This window comes from Schistocerca nitens, chromosome 2 (assembly GCF_023898315.1).
Source record: "Schistocerca nitens isolate TAMUIC-IGC-003100 chromosome 2, iqSchNite1.1, whole genome shotgun sequence".
Taxonomy (NCBI): Eukaryota; Metazoa; Arthropoda; class Insecta; order Orthoptera; family Acrididae; genus Schistocerca; species Schistocerca nitens.
Window position 1 is genome coordinate 1,110,337,479 of NC_064615.1, and position 15,285 is coordinate 1,110,352,763.

Sequence of the window (15,285 nt, forward strand, 5' to 3'; positions counted from 1 at the left end):
CACGTCTCGGTCACCTCTTGTTCGCACTGACGGCACTTTAAACAGTAGACGTTACATTTCAGATGCGTTACGACCCGTGGCTCTACCCTTCATTCGATCCCTGCGAAACCCTACATTTCAACAGGATAATGCACGACCGCATGTTGCAGGTCCTGTACGGGCCTTTCTGGATACAGAGAATGTTCGACTGCTGCCCTGGCCAGCACATTCTCCAGATCTCTCACCAACTGAAAAGGTCTGGTCAATGGTGACCGAGCAACTGGCTCGTCACAATACGCCAGTCACTACTCTTGATGACCTGTGGTATCGTTTTGAACCTGCATGGGCAGCTGTACCTGTACACGCCATCCAAGCTCTGTTTGACTCAATCCCCAGGCGTATCAAGGCCGTTATTACTGCCAGAGGTGGCTGTTCTGGGTACTGATTTCTCAGGATCTATGCACCCAAATTGAATGTAATCACATGTCAGTTCTCGTGTAATATATTTGTCCAATGAATATCCGTTTATCATCTGCATTTCTTCTTGGTGTAGCAATATTAACGGCCAATGTGTGTGTGTGTGTGTGTGTGTGTGTGTGTGTGTGTGTGTGTGTAAAGACTCACACCTGTTTGTGTGTATGTGAAAGCAGCAATAGTTTCAATGTGTCATATATATTCTCAGCATGTGTAAATGCAGGCACTTTCAACAACACATTATTTCACGCTATAAGACAGAACATCGTATCCGTACCATAGTCATGGGCAGATGAATAAGAAGCCTTCATTATTGTTCTGCTTTTATATGACCAATGACTTTGACCCTGATTACCTCGTTGGCTGGGGCCCTCTTGCTCTTATTAACCTTATTATGTACACTATCACAGCAGATCACATAACGAAAGTCAATCAGTGGGTTCAAAGGTGAGAGAAAAAAATCAATTGGAGATACCTGAGATGAAACAAACCGAATCTATAGAATTTGGCAAATATCCAAATATAATGGACAACTTTCATCAGAGTCTCTTAAAATGGGAGAACAGGCTATAAACATTTTTTTTTAACTAAAAGGAAGAACACATTCCAAGGTGACCCCTTTTCATAACCTCTACTGCTAGGAAGTCGTATTTATTTGCAAGTACAATCAGAAATAAAATATTTCAATAACGACTAAATAGCAGAAAATTTCTTTGATAAATAGTCTTGATAAATTTCAACATGTTCCTCCCACAATTATCATCAATGTGAGGGTAATTTTATTATATGATATTGATTAACAACATAAGTAATAATTTAATACGTGCAACACTGATCTAGTAAAATGTGAGAAGTTCCCAGCAATGATAGCTGAAAGATGTTACCCATATCGAAGACATGATTGTAATATGATTTAAAATATTTACAATTAACGGTAGAAGTTGTGCAAAATACTTAGATTGAAAAAGCTCTTGCATAAGAGACAAATGTAAATCGTCACAAAAATGAAATGACTTAGTCAAAGCTATGGCCCCACTGTTGTCGTGATGTAAGTGAACATCAACAGCTAATATGTGAAAGTAATACAAAATACAAAAATATGATATTAAATAGTGTAAAATGTTAACTCAAGACCTCGCTGTGGATGTGATGTAAATGAAACATACGTAGCTAGCATATCAATAGAATTACTGTAAGAAGCTTAAGCTTAAGGTTACTCTCAATAGCTAACTCACATGTATGTAATTTACGTGTACTATCTGAACTATTTTATAAATCTGAGCAGCCATCTCATTCATGCTCTTCTTTGGGGTAGAATTGTATATACCAAAAAACGGAAGATTATTGTTTTGGCAACTTCATCATGGTCACATGAAGGACACATTAAATGTGTAAAATCACTAAGTCGATGGAGATAATCTATACAGAAGAGATCAAACAACTCTTAATACTCGAGACCCGATTATTTATCATACCAATGATATTACTGCAAATCATTATGAAGTGGTTTCCAGTATAGCCTAGTGATACACAAAATTTGCCTCAGGTGGCATGTGCAGTTACTTAGCTAATGTTGTAATTACCTAGGCTCAGTACGTGAGAGCATTAATGAATCAAGATGGTCCACAATGCTAGAGAATTGGCCGTTGTCCTGTTAAATTACCGTAGATGAAGTTACAAGTGTCATGCAACACATAACAGTTCGCCATCTGTGAAACATAGAAGGATAAGTGTTGTGTACATAGTTCAGCGTAGTCAGCGTGTACACAACTTTCCCTTTAGCGCGCGCCCCGCTAAGCACAACAGCGCAGGCGCAGCGCTCGTCTGTCTCCGCACTACGATATGGCGCTGCCTTAGAGATGGACCAAATTCTGCTTCCGCCGATCCGCGTATTAATATGTAAGCAGCCAATGAGATTGCTGCTAACGTAGAACCTTTTCTCCTCGCGGATCACACTCGTGCAGTGATACCTGAACGCGCAAGGTATTATAACGAGTGTACAGACCTCCGATTAGTCAGTCTGCATTTGTCTGCATTAGTCTGTACCAGTCCGCATTAGTCTGCAATTGTCTGTACCAGTCTATAGTCAAGTTTCAGTCTGCGCCTAATAATATTGTCATATTCCTGTACATAGCCATGAAGAGAAATGTATAGACACTTTGTCAAGTATCAGAGATATGTGAGAATAAGATTAACGCACCAAGACCAAAGGAACTTCAGATTGTCAGTTGTAAACAGCATCGAGAATCAAGTTGCGTTATGTCTATGCTTTTTATTATTTTAATAAATGTGTGTGAAAATTAATCCAGTTCTGTTTAAAGTTGGTCACCATCAATCTGCTACTCTAAGCGTGCAAGTAGCATTTCTATCGTCTGACCTAACAGCGGAAGATAAACACGCCACGATCAGACCACGAGACATATTGCTGACACTCACCTACTTCCTTAGAGCGACAAGTCAAATAATTTGATGGTGTGTGTGCCAAAGGTCTTACAGTATGCACACCACAATAAGAAATGAGCTTGTATTTATAAACTTGAAGTAGCAGACACACACATTATTCGTTAGTGTAACAAGGAATGGCTGATCTTTTACTGGCTCCAGAATTACCTTCCATGCCGTTTGGTGGCTTTAGGAGTATGATTTAGATGTATGGCGCGTGCTCAAAGATAGGACGCTAATCGTTATCTTTGGCGCATCAAGTATAAGGAAAGTATTTAAGTATATACTACAATGACAATATTTTGTTTCATTACTATCAGGGTTGTGTACTTCGGCTTAACTACAAAATTTGTACTGAATTTAATGGATGAAAGGTGCGAATCAGAAATAACGATTTTAGATTTCCGTTACCTTAATAATATTATTGTTGTATCTCGGTCAGACAAATGTTTTACGTTGGAAGGGCGCAGTAACTTTGTTATGTTCTGCAGACTGTCTCTTTTCTGCTTACGTTTTCTTAGATTTTTTATCTTATCATGGACAAAGTTCACACTGCGAACGGATTTGACGCCGGCCGGGGTGGCCGAGCGGTTCTAGGCGCTACAGTCTGGAACCGCGCGACCGCTACGGTCGCAGGTTCGAATCCTGCCTCGGGCATGGATGTGTGTGATGTCCTTAGGTTATCTAGGTTTAAGTAGGGGACTGATGACTGCAGAAGTTAAGTCCCATAGTGTTCAGAGACATTTGAACCATTTTTTGAACGGATTTGACTTTTATTCTCATTTTATTACGCTCGATATTCAACATATTACGTACCTTTAGCCACCCTTCCTAAACGTGGATGATTGCTTGGTTGTGTGAACGTCTGTGTAAATACGAACGCACGCACATCGATAAATTTAGATGGTCCTCTTCGGTCCCGTCTTTGGGCCTTGGAATGGCCGTAGGATCTTTTACCGGAGGCTACGTTGTGTCGGCAGTCTAGCGGGTGCGAGCAGAGGGGGGAAGCTCGGTCTGCTTGTTCATTCTTAACGAGTGGCTTCACGAATGGTTTCTTGAAGATCGCTGCGCAAGAAAAACGATTGCTTCAATTTTTTATGCTTAGGAAATACTGAAACGAGAAACCAGCTGCTGTGTCTGCTGTCTCCTGACTGGAGGAGCCTCTCGGAACCACTGAAAAATCACTTTGTCGACTGGTCAGTTCGCCACTTCCAAGTTTTTATCTGTCTCTTTCCTCGGAGTTGCTACAGACTGAAAGTTGTTCAGATGCAGCAAACGCTGTTCTGGATCTGTTTAGTGTGACTGCCACTGCTGTGCTCACTGGAAATGTGATTTTAGTTGTCAGATAGTAAGTATTACCATGTTAGGAAGTATCTACGATTTTTAGTTCATATGTCAGAAGCACTTTTTGGACACTTCATGAGTGATAAATATCTGGTCGTTTAACTAGATTCAGTTAGGGAAGGCCTTGTTCCTCATCCAGTCATGATTTACTTCTTGCATCGCGATCCTTATTAAGTTTCTTGATGTCTTTCCACTGTCGGCTTCAAGCCAGTTTTCCCAGCTCGTCTACCCTAGAGATGGTGACCTAGTCGTCTGCTCTCTTTAAGTGTCTCTTTAAGTGTGTCCACTTCGAATTTTTCACTTAACCTAATCCTTACGGAATACTGTTGACTAAAATTGTTAAAGCAGACACCCCTCAAGGATCGATAGTGAAAGGACTTTTTAAATTATAAGTGTTTACAGGAGTTGAGTATTTCATTCTGTTTCGTGAATAAATGTAGCTTGGAGTGAACTACTAACCCAAACTTCTCCCTAACGTGCATTCCAGCACACCATCCAATATTCCTGTGCTCATTAACCCCCAACTGCCCTGTAATTAAAATCTATGAGAAGACATATATTTAAATTTTATTCCTCATCGGCCGTTCTGAAGTTTGAGTTCCAATTCCCATTGCAAACTTTAGTAAAAACAAAAAAAGTAATTACGACCAAATTCAATTAAGATATCGTATGACTTCAACTAGTTCGGCGCAGTGGGTGTCCGAGAATGGTGGACATTTGTGGGGTCCTGCCCATTCGTCTCTTTGCTTGTATTGTTGTACAGCAGTCCGAGAACGCAGCATCCTTTAGGCATTCTATTTTTATGACAAATAAGAAGAATGACAAAACTTAACTTCTATGTACAACAAGTGGTCGCAAGCAATGGGCGACATGCAAATAAGTGTCCCTTGCTATATACAGTGTTAATGCAAGCAGTTGATATGGATGACACGTCACTGCTACCGGAGCACTCTCTGCTGGGCCATGCTGATGCTGTCCGAATACTGAACGGCCGAGGCAGGCAGGAGCGGCGCTTATATTCTCCTCTTGTAGTGGCCGCTGCTGTCGTGGTGCGGTCCTAATCAGTGCACCACTGGCCGATATCGTTTCACCGCCTTCTCTTCTCTAGCGTTCTTCAGCTTCGTTCCAGCGCTTGTGGTTACGCCAGAACAACATTGTGCAAAAGGAAACATAGAACTTCGAAAATGTCCACGTTATATGCTGAAACCTCGTCCCACAGTATACTCAGTTATCAAAATTTAGACGTATCAGTATTTTTTTAGCAATAGGCATGTTTTAACCTAAACGAATCTAATTAAGGTTAGTTGAAACAATTCCTGGTCTCAGCACAGCATAGAAAGACCAGTTCCTTCACAAAGGTTTGATAAGAATAAAAGATGGAGAAGGTACGTGGTGAATGAAATGCCGACTTGCTTATCCTGATGGCCAATTAAACGCAGTTTATAAACGGAAACTGCAAAACTGAACTGTAACTGCGGAAAGGCACTCTCCCATAGCATTCTGTGTCTGACCCAGATACACGTCGACAACCCAGCATTTCTCGCCATATATTTAGTAAACAAAGAATGGACATCTCTGACGCAGAGTAGCCATATAAGAGGACCTTTAATTTCACACAAGTACTTCACACATACAAACCCGCTACCGCTTTCATATATTGCTTACTCTGTGGCGTGCTGTATTGTGGTTTGATTGCTTGTTGTACAATTTCAGCAAGATTACAATAAAATAAGTTACTTACTATTAATGGAATATGAAGTTTTATTTAATAACAGCTTTTCCCGGCTAATGATCGTTATTTTGTTAAACAAATCTCCATCTGGGAACGTGTAGCAATGTTGTCTGTCAAGCAGTGTAAATGGCACGAAGTTCACGCACAATAGTAATGATATATATATATATCAGCAAACAAGCTAAATGTATGACACGTAATCTGAACTAAACAAAAGTAATGATTTTTAGTAATTTTCAGTGGTATTCCATAATAGTCTCTTTACTAGTTGCAGATCGTTTATCGAATTTAACGCTACTGTTATTCGGGGTGGTAACACGTTTTCTTTCAGCAAAATGAACAGTTTTGTCACATAATACCACACTCACACAACACTAATGTATTTTTTCGCTTCAAAATATTTCATAAAAGTCTTTACGAAATAACCAGGCTTCATACATCAGCATATAAGAATTTGTATCACATAAGATGCTGTTTCCATTTATAGAAGTTCACAATATTTAGGGATTACTCACAGTCTAACTGGAATTTATTACCTAAGATTGGGTTCTGGGCCACCAATACACAATTATTACCACTATTATGAGCAACAACATTTATGTCTGTATAGAAAGTTAATTTAAAACTACCGCTGCAGTATATCACTAAGATGGCGGCTAACGTAAGACAGGTTTAAGAGTAGTCGAATCATAGCTGATAAGGAAAAGCTGAACGAAGCGAAAAAGAGCGTAAAGAGAGCAATGAGAGAAGCATTCAACGAATTCGAACATAAAACATTGGCAAACAATCTAAACAAGAACCCTAAAAAGTTTTGGTCATATGTAAAATCGGTAAGCGGATCTAAATCCCCTATTCAGTCACTCGTTGACCACGATGGCACCGAAACAGAGGACGACCGAAGAAAGGCAGAAATACTGAATTCAGTGTTCCGAAACTGTTTCACTGCGGAAAATCGTAACACGGTCCCTGATTTCAGCCGTCGCACGGACGCCAAAATGGAAAATATTGAAATAAACGATATCGGAATTGAAAAACAACTGCTATCACTTAGTAGCGGAAAAGCATCCGGACCAGACGAGATACCCTTAAGATTCTACAGTGATTATGCTAAAGAACTTGCCCCCTTTCTATCAGCAATTTATCGTAGATCGCTGGAAGAACGTAAAGTACCTAGCGACTGGAAGAAAGCGCAGGTCGTTCCCATTTTCAAGAGGGGTCATAAATCAGATGCGAATAATTATAGGCCTATTTCGCTTACGTCAATCTGTTGTAGAATAATGGAACATGTTTTGTGTTCTCGTATTATGACGTTCTTAGATAATACAAATCTCCTTCATCATAACCAACATGGATTCCGCAAACAGAGATCATGTGAAACTCAGCTCGCCCTATTTGCCCAAGAAATTCACAGTGCCGTAGACACTGGCGAGCAGATTGATGCCGTATTCCTGGACTTCAGGAAGGCATTTGATACGGTTCCGCACTTACGTTTAGTGAAAAAAATACGAGCTTACGGAATATCGGACCAGGTTTGTGATTGGATTCAGGATTTCCTAGAAGAAAGAACACAACATGTCATTCTTAACGGTTCAAAATCTGCAGATGTAGAGGTAATTTCGGGAGTACCGCAGGGAAGCGTGATAGGACCTTTATTGTTTACAATTTACATAAATGACTTAGTTGACAACATCGGTAGCTCCGTGAGGCTATTTGCAGATGACACGGTTGTCTACAAGAAAGTAGCAACATCAGAAGACTCGTACGTACTCCAGGAAGACCTGCAGAGGATTAATGAATGGTGCGACAGCTGGCAGCTTTCCCTAAACGTAGATAAATGTAATATAATGCGCATACATAGGGGCAGAAATCCATTCCAGTACGATTATGCCATAGGTGGTAAATCATTGGAAGCGGTAACGACCGTAAAATACTTAGGAGTTACTATCCGGAGCGATCTGAAGTGGAATGATCACATAAAACAAATAGTGGGAAAAGCAGGCGCCAGGTTGAGATTCATAGGAAGAATTCTAAGAAAATGTGACTCATCGACGAAAGAAGTAGCTTACAAAACGCTTGTTCGTCCGATTCTTGAGTATTGCTCATCAGTATGGGACCCTTACCAGGTTGGATTAATAGAAGAGATAGACATGATCCAGCGAAAAGCAGCGCGATTCGTCATGGGGACATTTAGTCAGCGCGAGAGCGTTACGGAGATGCTGAACAAGCTCCAGTGGCGGACACTTCAAGAAAGGCGTTACGCAATACGGAGAGGTTTATTATCGAAATTACGAGAGAGCACATTCCGGGAAGAGATGGGCAACATATTACTACCGCCCACATACATCTCGCGTAATGATCACAACGAAAAGATCCGAGAAATTAGAGCAAATACGGAGACTTACAAGCAGTCGTTCTTCCCACGCACAATTCGTGAATGGAACAGGGAAGGGGGGATCAGATAGTGGTACAATAAGTACCCTCCGCCACACACCGTAAGGTGGCTCGCGGAGTATAGATGTAGATGTAGATGTAGATTCTTCTCCTACCCCTGTTTTACTATTAACAAATAATATATATTAAATCTTTTTGTATCTTTACTATATGTATTAACATTTGAAAATATTTCTTAGTGTTAATCGCTTATTATTCAGCATTTCCCAATAAACCGCACTGTAGATCAATAGTTCCAATGGCTGCGCTTCGTTGTAGCTGCTCAGAAAACTTAACATTTACATATGAAGAGAGTCAAAATGAAATAAAACTCCAATCAAAGAAGATTTATTTCAGTGACACATAAACTATATTTATGAACTATAAAATTAGCAACATAATATACTCTTTTACGGACATCTGTGTTACCAGACATCAATCACATCCTATCAGTACAACAGTTCGAAAAAGAAGAAGGATTATTCTAGAAGAATCATAAGAAAACAAAAGATTGAGATTGCCATTATCTTTCTCCATGGGTATTGTCTGAGATATAGTTTCTTACAAAATATTAAATTATGTCATTTACAATAATTATTTGTTATTTTACTAACGATGAAGTCGTTTTTATTAATATCGCAAGAACGTTCATTCACTTTCCACACACAATGCTGTCGTGAATATTATTCTCAATAAAATGTAGCCGTGGGTATTACAACTCTCACAGACTTCTCATCATGTACGAGGGGCGGTCAATAAGTAATGAAACGCATTTATTTGTTCCATCATTTTGGTTTAAAAAAAATATTTTGTTGTGAGACATCGTGGCATATTCCTGCTTCACACCCTCCAGTTTCATGGAATTCCGATAGGTGGTGGCGCTATACGTGGCCTTCAAAATGGCGCCTGTAGCGGAGGTGCGTTACAAGCAGACAGCTGTCACTGAGTTTCTTTTGGCGGAAAACTGGAGTATCGCAGATATTCTAGCCGCTTGCAGAATGTCTACGGAGATCTGGCAGTGAACAAAACCACGGCGAGTCACTGGGCGAGGTGTCTGTCATCGTCACAACGGGGTCGCGTAAGTCTGCCTGACAGCCAGCCTGCCGGCCGCACACAGCTGTCACTCCTGCAGTTTTGCAATGTGTGGACTCTCTGTTTGCAAGTGATCGATGAGTCACAATCAGACGCCAGGCTGCACAACTGTGTGTCTCTGTTGTTAGTGCTGACTCACTCAAAATCGTGTGCTGACATTTCGCACCCTCCGGCTACCATCTATTACACCAATGAAGAACGCACTCTGCGGGAAAAAGTGCCCGGGTGATGGTGAGCTTACTGATATAGCAAGACGATGGCTCAGACGTTGGCCAGTAGAATGCTACCATGTTAGACTACAGGCCTTCCCAGTAAAGTGGCATAAGGCTCTCACACTGAACGGAGATGATGTTGAAAAGTAGGATTTTGTAGGCAAAGCCTGTGGGGAATAGTATGGAGTATTTGAATCCATAATACGCTCTCAGGAAAAAAAAAATGGTTGTGTAACTTACTGAACGCCCCTCACGTATATACAGTCAGTGTCAAATGTTCAAATGTGTATGAAATCTTATGGGACTTAACTGCTAAGGTCATCAGTTCCAAAGCTTACACACTACTTAACCTAAATTATCCTAAGGACAAACACACACACCCATGCCTGAGGGAGGACTCGAACCTCTGCCGGGACCAGCCGCATAGTTGTCGGTCTCAACGGTACACCATTTTACACCGTAAGAAAGGACACCTTTCTCTGTCACAGCCTCGAACAGAAAAGAAAGAAGACGCAGGCTCTGTTTTCCTTCGGAATTTGTAAAAGCATACCTAACGTCTCAGCTCTCTTTCCCTTAGTTGGCTTGGGTTATTCACATCCTAAAGAGCTCAAGCAGAGAAACTACCGTAACAGACGCTGCAGTGAAAGTTTATGAGTGGGTTCTGCGATAACAACAGAAGTTCGTCGCGAATAAGCGACACGTAAGTAACTGAAGGTTAGCAATGTGCAAATATAACAAGCAAATTTCATTTTGATAAGACACGCCAAAAGGAATCGAGGAATGCCAGTTTCGAAATGGAGGAAGACTGGAGAGTTAAAAGTACAGTAGAAGACCAGGGCTAGAGTACAGTAATCAGGTTCAAATTGATGTAAATTGTGGTTAAAATTTATGTAAATTGCGGTAGTTACTCAGAGCTGAAGAGCTTTTAATAACAGACTAGTGCAGAGGACTGCACGAAGCAGTCTTCGGCTGATCTCCACAACGACGCAGAAATGTGTAACGCTAAATTATTTACAGATGGTAATCAGCTAGGAAAGCCGATAATTGAGAAAAGTATTCTTCGCAAAATCTAGCAAAATAAAGGCTGAATTCTTTGTTTTCTCTGTTGTCCTCAGTACTTGAAGCAAATTTTTGGATAACCGTCACACCCAATTTGATATTTTGGCTTACTTCCTGTTGCACTGAATTTCAATGCAAGACCATCCACGGATGATGATGTAAGAACTGTGGTTCTGAACCTCATCTGATCTGTGCGATCTAAAATTTCTTGTCATATCTTTTGATATGTTCTCTCACTGAAAGATGTATTATTTTTGTCACCGATACAAATAATATGTGATAGTTTTCATGTTTCTCCCGAGATTGTCCTATGTTGTGAGGATGTAACTTCGAAGGTCTTTCTTGAGACGGGATGACAATGACTGTTTCCTATTTTGGACAAATAGAAATACTGTCCATGCTTTTTTAATGACTTTCCTGTCTTTTTTGATCAGTTTGTGGGTGTGGCTTCCATAGCCGAAAACATTCTGGGTTATTACTGGGGTTGTTAGCTGAATTTTTGTGAAGAAACCCAACTTTAAAATGGAGAAACACGGATATATCAGCTGTTACGAAATGTTCTGCGATCAGGAGAGCATCACATTCTGTTTGGTAAAACTCTTGGCCTGGAAGTCACGCGCCTGTATTGTCATACGATATGCAGGGACACGATAGAGGTTATTAAACATACCTATAGTTTCATGGGATGAAGCTGATTGTGAAACTAAAAGGTATCTTTATTCCCCTGCTAAAGAAGATGAGTACTGTTCTTCTTTCATGGGGCGATAAATCATAACGAATGCAGTAATCGACAATGGCCGATTACGGTTGAACTTTGAAAACATGTGGCAGCATATTTCTGCCGGGGACCACGCAGAAACGAACTTTTATTGTAGTCAGTAATGAGCCAGTAGCTTGCATTTCTTCGAATTATACGTAGAAGAGATAATTAATATAGAAGTATATTGAAGGACGTCTGGAGCGATTGGATGCAATGTTGTGGATTTAATCGGTCCGCGTAACTGCTACAATCACCAGTGAGTATACGACGAGTATGACAAAAAGAAATGTGAACAACTGACACAAACAGTCTGTTAGATAGACTATTACGCGCAACAGCCGCGGAATACACTTAACTGCGACATAATGCTGTCACAATCACGCAGAAAACTCTTTTTTTGTACAACTTACATTTTCAACGTAATGTGAACGATGCGCAGATGCCGTTCGTGGTCAAATAGAACGGCGTACCCTGCCGCCTTGGCTGGGATCTGGATTTATGTTCACGCATGCATTTTTCGCGGTGTTCCCTTGTTTTTACTCAACTCCCATACAACAGCACACACTCACACTAATATCCCACCCGTATTGAGATAAGTGTCAAAGGCTTGTAGTGAAGACAAATGCAAATTGCAGTTGAAGATGACAGTCTCCATTTTACTGGAATGTGTAAACATAAAAAAGTGAAAACAAAAGGAAAAATGGAAGATTGTGTTTAACGCCCCGTCGATATCGAGATCATTAGAGACGGAGCACAAGCGGGCATTCTGTTAAGGGTGTGGAAGGAAATCGGCCGTGCCCTTTTTGAGGGAACCATCCCGTCATTTCCCTGGAGCGATTTAGGGAAATCACGGAAACCCAAATCGGGATGGTATTTATTACTTCTCACGCCATTAAGTTCTAATTTCTCTGAATCATTGAATCTGTAAATTAGTTATCGCCAAGGGTATCTTTTACGATAATATATGTTTATACTTATTACCTTGTTCTTTCATTTTATTATTTTATCGTAAAGCCCAACTCTGAATGACACAGATTTCATAGTCTTTATTTTCATGACTACAGACGATCCAGTCCCATTTATGTGAGCCGGCCGAAGTGGCCGTGCGGTTAAAGGCGCTGCAGTCTGGAACCGCAAGACCGCTACGGTCGCAGGTTCGAATCCTGCCTCGGGCATGGATGTTTGTGATGTCCTTAGGTTAGTTAGGTTTAACTAGTTCTAACTTCTAGGGAACTAATGACCTTAGCAGTTGAGTCCCGTAGTGCTCAGAGCCATTTGAACCATTGAACCATTTATGTGACCACCTGTCAAAACGCTCAACAACCACCTTTTGTAACGTTACGCATACTTGCAGGTAGAAAGTCAGTGAGGCTCTGGAAGGTACCGACAAGGACGTGGCGTGGCCAGCTGTTCTATGTACTTTGCTTGTGTCACAGAGTGATGGACTTCGGGCAAGTGAGAGACTGTTTGTTTACTCTTAGGACAGTATATCTTTGACATGTTGTATTGTATGTTCTGTGACTATGTAATAATGTGTTGTTAGACTGCTAATCTCTGCTCTATTGTGATTCACGACATAAAAATTTGAAGTGGGGAAAGAAACGCGCAAGTCATATATCACTCTTGTCACACGTGCTGCCACACGAGCTGTACACCTCGTACTCTGTACAGACTTGTCAACGGACAAGTTTCTTATGGCACTTCAGCGATTCGCCGGAAGACGCGGGCTACCCCACACGATATATACAGATAACGCGAAAACATTCCAATCTACGAATTTGGGACTAGTCCAACTTTGGAAGGTATTAACGACCACAAAAACTTATCAGTTCCTCGCCTACCACGGTATTACTTGGAAATTCATTGTCTCCCGGGTTTCGGCACCAAATTTTTATGTCGTGAATCACAGTAGAGCAGCGATTAGCAGTCTAACCACACTTTATTACATAGTCACAGAACATACAATACAACATGTCAAACATACACTGTCCTCTGAGTAAACAAACAGTCTCTCACTTGCCCGAAGTCCATCACTCTGTGACAGCTTGAGAATGAACGGCGTGACAGCCCGATTGACGTGGTCCCACAGAATTTGACTGATCTTAAATAGGGGGAGTTTGCTGATTAGAGGAGTACTCACCCTGGTGTTCCAATTTCACGTGTACACTGCGAGCTGTGTGATGCTTTGCATTGTCCTGCTGGTAGATGCAGTGGTGTAGAGGAAAAGCAAACTGCATGTAGGAGTGACCATGACCTCAGGGATAGATGCATACTTGTGTTGATCCATTTCACGTTCGAGAATAATGTCACCCTTGGAATGCCACCAAAATGTACTCCTGAACTTGATGCTGGCTCCTCCAGCTTAGAACCTTCCGACGAACGTTGTAGGGCCGTACGCGCCAACGGCAGTCTGTACGATGAAGCAGAAAACGTGATCCACCTGGAAAGGCCTCCTGTCGGCGCTCAGTGGACCTTCAGTTACGGTTCTGGAGTGGGAATTCCAGCCTCCGTCGGCGATGAACAGCAGTCGCCATGGGTGCAGGAAGGAGGCGCCTGCTGTGGAGGCGCATAAAGCAGCAACATTCACTGAACGGGCGTTGAGGAGACACACACACATTTATAGCCTAACGAAGGAGACGTAATAAGGTTTTTTGCAAACGTAAACATTAAAAATAGTGTGCATTTGATTTGAAAGTTGAAAATGTGACAGTAAGAATCAGTAACAGGTCCTCTAGCTTCATCAGCTATCGACGCAAATACAGTAAAAGATTATTTAACTGCGTTACGAAAGCATCCTATTCATGTCATAGGCTTCTCTCTTTGGTTACTTTGAATGAGGAGACAAAGGGCAATTTATATTTAACACAACTGTCATGAGCACGTGACAGGAAAGACGAACAGGTGCACGTTGCCTAAACCTGCATTATAGAGAAATAGGAAACGACAAGGATGAAGAAGAAGACGAAACAGAAGAAGAAGAAACGTATACAGAAATTAATTTTAAAAGAACCACTTTTTAGTGTCCCATAGTAAATGGTAGAGATTCTAGTATATTGGGAATTGTCTTTGTTTATGGTGTTACATGAAATGTGGGGTGTAGAAACGAAAGGTGAATACGAGAGATGAACTGCTTGGTGGCATCATTGAAGCTGCTGCTCTCATTAGGGAACGTACAGAAGCACTCGCACAACCAACAGTACATATCCAATGAAGCTGACGGTGGGATATTCTAGAATTTATTGTCAACTGTAAAACACGTGTAATGTGACATGCACAAGAGGGCTTAAGGTGAATCTGTTACAAAAAATGATATTTTTCAATTGACACTTTGTAAAATACGTTGTAACATTTACTTCCTGTTATACATCTGTACATGTGTACACCCGATATTTTATTGAACAGCACTGAAGCTGAATATGAAGCTATACTATCTCGGAAACAATTCCAGAATATGTCCATATGAATATTTCGCCTTCAAATGATCGTTCTTCTGATATACCTGAAAAGTCAACATACCTGCCCAGAAACCCTATACCCAAAGGGTTTGCAGTTTAATTTTTTTCGTGTTTACACATTTAGTACTTGGTTGTGTGGACCAATGCCCGAAGCTATTTGAAGAAATAATAATATGAGGGACGTTCAGTGTGTAATGCAACAGATATTTCTGAAGGCAGGTTAGTTTGATTTACCATTCCAGTGCAGGATATTGTTTCCCTCTCTTTTGGATACGAAACTCTATTTTTCAGCATAATCTCGGTCCG